Source organism: Helianthus annuus, chromosome 17, assembly GCF_002127325.2.
Source record: "Helianthus annuus cultivar XRQ/B chromosome 17, HanXRQr2.0-SUNRISE, whole genome shotgun sequence".
Classification (NCBI taxonomy): Eukaryota; Viridiplantae; Streptophyta; class Magnoliopsida; order Asterales; family Asteraceae; genus Helianthus; species Helianthus annuus.
In genome coordinates this window covers 47077241-47086662 of record NC_035449.2, presented here as the reverse complement: position 1 = coordinate 47086662, position 9422 = coordinate 47077241, and positions in this window count along the sequence as shown.

The window sequence follows — 9422 nt, the reverse complement described above, 5'->3', positions numbered from 1 at the left end:
ACCAAGGGATCTAGACGATTCCTTTAAAATAAAAAAATGTTCAAACAAACAACCCATAAAATCGTTCGACATGCTAAGAAAGCTATGAATTAAGGTTTCTTCTTCACTTAACAATGTCATGGATGGTAGACTTTGATGCATCATCCTTCTTCAAACCTCCATCATCTTGGGTCTTTTTAGCCTTTCTCTTTTTTCTCCCTACTGCACCCGCTGCCTCGGAGGCTTCAAGGCTTGAACCCTTTGAGCCCTCACCACCTTCAGAACACGTTTCCTCGCTATCTCCGAAGCAAGGACGTTTCTTCGAGAGGGACTTCAACACTTCATTACAAACAGCCTCATTAAGGCCCTTGGGTTTTAGCTCCTACAAGACAGGCAAAGGTTTACCAAAATACTTGGAGACTTCACCCAAATAAGGGTAAATAATAAGCCCTACCTTCAAAACAGTTTCCTTGAAGACTTCGAAGGCTTTGGGTTGAAAAAGAGAAGACTTTTCCTGAGACTACCCAGGTTCACAAAGCTTTGTAACCAACAAATAAACCTTGGTGTCTCCTATGAGCAAGAAACTCGGTGTACACATCACCCAAGACTTTGTTGAATTCCAACGGATGGAGAATATAGGTAACCACTTGCTGAAATCCATGCTCAATGAGCCATTTATTATCACTAGTTGCCTGGACAAGTGAAGCCTTTAACCCTTCTTTTTCCTCTAATAAGGCTTTTTTTCTAAAACTCCAAGGCAGCCTTATCGACCCTGACTTGAACCTTATCAGCCTCAAAAGTTTTTCCAATTCAACCATATCAGTCTTGTGCGGGAAGAAAACTCCTAAAAATCTTCAAACAGCAATGCTTTCTCCTTCTTAGCGTAGCCCTCAGCTTCTTTCAAAGCAACCATTGAAGATTTCATCTCATCCCTCTTCTTCGGAAAGACTTCATACTCTTGCATCCTTTTTCAAAATCGGGATACATCCTCAAGAAGCAAGGTTGCAAGTACCCATCATCATTTTCGAAATCATCAGTTCATTGTACATAGATGAGCAAGAACCTCGAACAGTAGGAGGAGCAAAATGGGTAAGAACATCCTCACAAACGGATGAAGGCTTGAAGTTGTCACCAACTGTGACCCTCCAATCCAGCATATAAACCTCTTCTGGATTAACAGTGACGGAACCTTCACCACCCTTCCCGAAACCCTTCAAGCTCACTACCTTCTTACCCGCTGCTTTACTCTCCTTACTAATCACCAAGGACAACTCCTCGTCTTTTTTCCTCAACCCCAACGTCCAAACATTTGAAGCCTCTATAACATCACGAAGTTGCACTGGCTCAGAGGCCGATGGATGGTCAGCTACCTTTAACATACGTTGGGTTGAACAACAAATAGAAGCCTTGAAAGCACCGAACCTAGTAAAGCCTTTGACATTTGGAACGTTCACATAACCTGAACCCTCGAACCTGTGTTCAGCACCTCTGGCAACAACATCTTCACCAGGGGGTAGCCCCAGCATCCCCAAACACAACATCAGAGGTATCATCACTCTTTATAAAGCATAAGGCAAAACATCATACCCCGATCATCCCACATGAGCACAGGGTCACAATCTGGCTTGTCCCACAAGATGCTCACACCCATCAACACTAAAAAGTGTTCAGGAAAGGGACGAAGCCTCGAAGAACATTTCCTAAATGGCTTTTAACAACAAACTATCTAGTTTAGACTCAAATGGCTCAAGCTTGTCTAACACAGCATCAGCTCGAAGGGAACAATGGACTCTGAAATCCAGAAAAATCGGTCCTTCCAAGAACCAAAGGTAGTAACCATTGAGGAAGTCAAACAAACATCAACTTGGGATATCTCAAACGTGACCCAATTGTCGTTCTTGGTCAAACGGAAGAAACATCGGAACAACAACGATGGGTCATACCCTATCATAAAACCTCAAAATGTAAAATCCCAGCAAGATCTTGAGGACGCAACTAACCAAGCGACACATGATAATACTCTAAAATATTCAGAACAAAGACCAAAAACGAATGACACAAATTGGAAAACTCGAAATGACAGCAATAAAGAGCAATCGAACCAGCGGGACACTGATCGATCGATTTATCTAAAACCCGGAGCCACCGGATTAAACTTTAGATCAATCCCCCATTATTTACAAAAAGCCTCAACTTCCTATCTAGTGAGACAAGAATAACTCACATACAGATCTTTGCTAGCACCCAGGAGAGGCGATCAAAAGAAAAAAGAAAGTGAAGTATAGGCAGTTATTATTACGCAAAAGGCAAAAAACTGCCATCCATCACATTAACTGTCATTTCAAAATTCAAATCCAAAAAACTTAGACGCCTGATAACCTTTCAAGCGTTAAAGCCTTTAAGCAATAAAAATCGTGTACAAAAGTCAGAAGCATTTGAGCTTACACCCCAAATACCTCTGACTTGGGGGGCTGATGACGGGGGTAACTCAAACCTTAATAAACTGATTAGAGACACAACAGCTTAAAAGATTAAAAGGTTAAAAGGTTCGGAAATGGTCCAACGGTCATGAACAGTAAAAAGGACAAGCACAGTGTCCTGTCACATCAACACTTAACGTGTGAAACCTTCTGCCCAGCCGCAACCAGAACATGTGGGAGAGCACACCCTTTTGTCCGCAGGTCCAAACCCTTCAACCCCCAAAATGGGCAAACCCCTCACTGCAAGCACAGATTCACTAATCACGGGTTTCTCCTTTGAGAAACACCTTCCCCTATAAAATGCAGGCCATTCCACTATGCCATTCACTCCAGAATCAGCAGATGTCACTCTAGCTCTCTGATTCTCCTTCTCCCTCTTGAGAACTAGCTTCATGCTTGCTTCTCTTCTTCACACTAAATAATTCATCTTCTCCAACGATCGCTTTCTGGGCTGATTTCTAATCAACTCAAGATCTAAGGAAGATAAAAACAATACTAGTGAATCTCTGTCCACGTCTTGCAAACGTGGGGGGACCCCACGACCTGCTTTAGGCTAATCGAACCCCTGAACCCTTTTACCCCAGAGATATCGCTACAGGCCTTGGTCTTGGTCTTGTATTTGTTGCATCAACAAGCGTAGATAGGAAGAAGGAAATTGGCGCTCAAATATCAATTCTCTGGCTAAAGAGCATTGCCACATCAAGGTCAAAAAATCAACATTATTTTGCTTTAGTATAAGAGATAGATTTAAGCGTACATTATATATACCACAAAACCAATCCAATCCATGGAAAGTGGCATGCCGCATTTCACATTTCACATTTCACATTTTTTAATGTATGGTTGTATGTATTGTTTTTTAAGGAGTACTTTATTGTTAAGTTACATAATTTGAAATAAAATCCCTTTTAATTATATAAAAAAAGAAAAAAATAAAAAAGAAATCTTACTGGTTATGCAAGTTCCCCCTTCCTTTTCTTTATCTCACGCATGCTAACATAATGGTAGAGGCCATGTTTAGAGCCCCTTTTGGCTATGGCGTGGTGGTGTTGTGGGCGCCACCCAGTTGAGGTGGCTGGGGACATTGCCCCACACCGTTAAGTCTTAACACGTTTAATTTCTTACTAATTTGAGTTTTATCAGATAATTTTCGTTCCTTAAATAAAAAAATAATACGCAATTGTGTTTAATTTTGTTTTCTCGACACTCCAGAATAAATTTGTTGAAAATGAAGTTGTATTCGAAATAGGGTATTTTTTATATCATAAGTTATACCAAGATGTAACTTTGAGTTTAATTAACTCGAAAATTTAATACCATCTACAAATTATTGGCTCTTTAATCGTAAGGCTATGTGGTATGGGGCGCCATCCACTAGCCACCTTAGTAAAAAAAGAACAATAGCGCCCCCCCCCATCCGTAGACACCATTTGGGGGGGGGGGTTGAAGCCCAACAAAGACAATGGCGAGCGGTCGCGAGGTTGATTGTGGGGCCCTTTGTTTGACTAGCCATGGCCAACGGCTATTTTTTTAAAGGTTTTTTTATTGTAAAACAAAATTGTTACCTTACAAATATACTTATTCAACCCATTTTTTAACACACAACTCATCGGTCCATCTCATCTTTTTAACACAAAACTCATCTCTCACAATCCACAACTTCATCATGTTTCTGTTCAATAACGACCCGAACACCTTTTCTCCAAGCAATCCGCGTTACGTACAAACACCACAACACTCGTGGACCATCAACGCCAACACTGATGAAGGCGAATACCGGCCGCTTCCGACCGACAATTCACCAACATGTAACATGCAATCACCACAACCTCGACACACACCTCCACCGTTCAAATGTCGTGTCTTTACATGTACCCACCCGTGTTTGACCGATACACGTGACAACTCTTGTCTCCTATTTCTTTTATGTTGCCACTCGATACCCAAACCTTAGTACCCAATAGCCAACCCAACCCCGAAATTGAAAACCACGAAATGTCATATCGCGGAGACATCATAGAAAGCAACCCCACGAGCCATGAACAAAAAAGAGTGATGACAAGTGGACAATGAAATAGGAGTTAACCTTGGCATGAGCGTGGATCGACGTATCCGAAGACCCCGTTGTTGGTAATATTTTTTTAAAGTGTTTATTTACAATTTTAATTGTATTTTACATGTTTAAAATTGTATATAATTTTATTTACTAAAGCAATTTTTAAAAGTGTTAAAAAAGTTTATTTACTTAAGAAATTTTAAATATTTTTTAAAAAAAGTTTAACGTATATAATTTTAAAATTGTTAAAAAAGTTTAAAGTATATAATTTTAAAAGTGTTTTTAAAATGTATAAATGTTGTAGATGTTGACGGAAGCAATGATCAAAAGGCACATGTTTTTATGAGGCGGATCCGAGCAATTTTTTTTGCCAACATGAACCGCAAACCGTAACGTTCAAACGATTCGTTCTCGGGAAAGTGGTCGTCAATGAGGTTGAAATGTAGCAACTTAAACAACATTGTCAACCGCCATATTAACAACAAAAATAGACAGAGCGGTTCAAATGACGCATACGTCATGTCTGCCGCCCTCGACGAGCTCAGAGCATCATACGGTTGCGCATTTACCATGATTAAACCTTGGGAGGTGCTTAAAAATTCGCAAACTGGTATTTAGTGCCACCGGTCAAACCCTGTCAAACATCAAAGCGCTCCAAGACTAGTTCAGACACATCTGAGCCGCGCTCGTCTGTAGGTGGATCCGATGTTCATTCTTACTTAGACCTAAACGATATCAACCTCGACGTAGACTTTGAGGAACCACATGAATTGTCATGGCCATAAGGTACAGACAAAACCAAGGTAGCGGCCGCAAAAGCAAGATTCAGAGGCAAATCCACTTCTACAACAACATATACTAAAGGTGGATCCAACTGTTCGTGCGTGTTAGACGAGAAACTTTCTTGAATTCTAGCTCTAAAGGAACAGGAGATCGAGTTACAAAAGAGTAGGCCAAAAGCGACCGACATTCAGTTTCTCAAAGAGTCGATTCCACCTCATGTATCGGAGGAGGATCAGATGATCATCGAAATGGAGAAACAAGCCAATCGCACAAAATATCTAAACAAATAGACCTTCGTTATATTTTAAACTTATGTTTTTCTACAATGTTATGTCCTTTTTAAAAAAATATGCTATGTCTTTTTTTTATTCAAGAATTTGATTTTTTTTTTTTACAATTTTGGTTTAATTCATATATTATGTCTTTTTTCTATAAGATGTTTTGGTTCTTATAGATTTATTTTTCAAATGATGTAAAAAATAAAAAAATAAAAATAATTGATTAGGTAATGATTGAAGGGGCTCCATCCCATATCATGGGTGTTATTAAAGAGATGCAATAGAGCCCCTTCGATGACGTAACGCTTAAGTGTCGATGATGTGTCACAGTGGAGCCCTCCCATACGTTACACAGCCTAATGAAAAAAGATATTCTTTCAACTTAAAATTATTTAATACAATTAGAGAGGGGATATGGTTACAACCATATGTTTCATGAGTTATACGAAGGCCACGTCTCATCGACCCCCACATGTTATCGTGGACGTATGTAGTTTAGACTTTCAAAAGAAGAAACTGAACCAAATGTTAGACTTTCAAAAGAAGAAACTGAACCAAATGTTATTGACGACGGGGGTAGCCCAAAGACAAATAAAATCACCAATATGCAAAGAGCTTAAAAGGTTGAAAGGTTCATCGGATGAAAAGCTGTATAATGAGTGAATCGAGGAACAGTAACTAGTCATGTCCACCAACTCATCTCACCAACTCACGCTCACCAACTCACAAAGTCAGAGCAGGTCTGTACAGGCACACCCTATTAACCAGGGGTCCAAAGCCTTGAACCCCAAAAGGGGAAACCCTCCATAAGCAAACAGGTTCCACTAGTATAATCCATACCATTTCGAGAGATGTCTTCCACTATAAGAAGACAGCTCGAAGACACTTCCTGGACATTCCAAAAGGCAGAGATTCCTTAATCTCTTGTCATTCAAGAGTTCTTTGTCACCTCCAAATAACTCTCCATCAGATTCATCTCATTTGCTTTCTTTTCTGAATTCGAGCTAGTCTCGAAGAAAGAACTTCATAGCAAATATCTCAATCATACTAGTGAACCTCCTTCCACGTTTTGCAAACGTGGAGGGACCCCGCGACCTGCGTTAGGCAAAACTGAACCCTTCAGCCCTTTTGCCTGACCAGCTAAGCTACCATCCTTGGTCCCGTGTTTGTTGCATCAACAAGTTGGCGCCCACCGTGGGGCTACGCCGCTGTTTCTCCTCAGAAGAGACCTGGTACGTGTAGCTCCTTTCGTTCAAAATCACCATGTCAGAAAGTGGATCTCCGGGGGAGGTGAACCAGATTCCTAACACCTCTACCCCGGGAAGTGGTCAAGCTCACACAACAATAACAACGCCTTTTTCAACTCCGGGGAGTACACCCGAATTCCTCACCTTTAACACACCAACCCCATCCAGATCTGGGGCTCCGTCTCCCAACGTTGGTGTGTCTGACACTCCTACACGCGTTGAACTTACCCCCGAAGGGGTCGCTAATAACTTCCTTGAGTTAAGATCACTCCTTAACCAACATGTGAACAGAGAAAGGGAAAAAGGTGTAAGGATCCGTCTCGATTACGACGAACCTGAACCAACGTTGTCTCCTGGGCCACCTCTACCACCCTTTGTTACAAGAGGTGAGGCCGGTCCTAGCAACCCTTCAAACTTTCATCCTTATTTGTCTACTATGACAAACCCCACTGTTCATCCTGTTCTTTCTTCCCAACCAACCGCTAGTGGTACTCCTCTGGGACACGAGTTAACCCTCGACCAACTCCTACAATCCCCAGTGACTAGTTGTCCCACTTCTCTGAATACCACATGGGAGCAAGCCCTGTCCGTGCTCCCTTTAGCACGAAGTGCTGTTGCCAGCACCCCTCTTGGGGTAAGTTGCTCGGTTGGTCCTGGAAGCCTTCAAGGTTTCAATTTCGTGCCCAATGTGATGTCTCAGATGATGGCCCACTTCCCTTGGCAGCACTTCATCAATCAAGTGCTGGCCACCCAGGGAAACCAAGGCAATAACAACAACGGAGGCACGAGACCTGAAGAGGACTTGGCTAAACCTTACAAGCCAAGCAACCTTTCATGTTTTTCAAGACAGATAGCTGATTATGACTTCCAGTCAAAAATCAAAATGCCTGCCCACATCAAAACGTATGATGGGACTGAAGATCCAGAAGATCATCTTCAAATCTTTACCGGTGCTGCTCGAATAGAAAAATGGTCGAATGCTGAATGTTGCCTAATGTTCATGCAAACCCTCATAGGGTCCGCTAGAATTTGGTTCAATGACCTTCCTGCTCAAAGCATTCGAAGCTTTGATGATCTCAGCAGAGGCTTCCTGGCAAATTTCTCCCAACAAAGGAGATACGTTAAGGACGCGACTGTAATCTTCCAAATAAAACAACGAGATGATGAGAGCCTACGAGCATTCATTGAACGGTACAAGAAAGAAGGGCTAACCTACGTGGGGGCTGATGAGAAAATGAGGGTTGCCGGTTTTATGAACGCTATAACCTCTAAGTATCTCACGCGAGATTTCAACAAATCTCTACCCAAAACCTTGGAAGAAGCCCTTGAAAGAGCCGAGGCTCACATCCGAGGAGAGGAAGCTGTTGATATCAAGGAGCAAAGGAAAAGGGGTTCTGGTTGGCGAAGCAGTAGTCCAGCTAGAAAGAGAGGAAACTTTAACTCTTACGACAGACGCCCAAAGGGTTCAGACCCTCGAAGGGTTGAAGGGCGTAACCCTTCAAGCAGAGATAAAAACATGAGTTTTACTCCTCTCACCAAAACCCCTCAGGAGATCCTGGCAACGGAAGAGGTCAAGCAAAACTTCAGACCTCCCAGGCCTCTTCCCAAAAGTCGGAAAAACGAGAACTCCACTCAGTTCTGTGAATTCCATGAAGAAAAGGGACATCACACCAATGATTGCTTCCAACTGAAAAAGAGAATTGAAGAGGCCGTCAAGTCGGGAGAACTTGCCCACTTGGTAAAAGGAGTTCGAGACAAGATGGCTGAAAGCAAAGGTAAGGAAGTAAACATGGTGTACTCTGATGACAAGGCCCCTTACAAGAAACAACGCTTGGAAGCTTGGGAGCTTCAGTGTGTCTGCTTCCCCCCAACGGAGAAGGACCCACTACCTGGCCCTCTTGTGGTCGAAGCCCTCGTGGGGACCTTACAAACATGCAAAGCATACATAGACACGGGAGCAGCCACTGAAATCATGTTCGAAAAGTTCTTTAACCGATTAAGCAATGAGGAGCGTTCAAGGCTTCAACCCTCCGGGACTTCCATAAAAGGTATCGCTGATATAACCTTGAAACCTTTGGGGCAAATAACTCTTGACGTATGTTTCAGGGAAGGTTTGAAGGAAAGGACTCGATCACTAACCTTCGTGGTTATCAATATCCCTTCCAACTATGATGTGATCATAGGGAGGCCCGGACAGTGTGCATTTTACATGGCTGTATCTATTGGCCATGGCACTGTCAAATTCCCCACTGAGAGAGGGATTGCAACCCTCCAACCCTCTCAGGAAGCCTACCTGATCGAAGGAAAAAGTCCCGATGACGAGAAAGACAAGCAGGGGTTAGTCATCAACCCTAAGTACCCCGAACAGCGGATAAGGGTCAACCCCAACCTTTCTCAAGAAACTCTTTCATACCTTGAAAAGCTGCTAAAACACCACAGCGATGTATTCGCCTGGTCCCCCGAAGACATGACCGGGATTCCTCGAAGCATTGCTGAACATGAGCTAAGGATACCACCAAACGTCAAGCCAGTGGTGCAGAAGAAAAGAAGCCTGGCATCCGAAAGAAGCCTAGCAGCTTGCCAAGAGGTTGAAAAACTC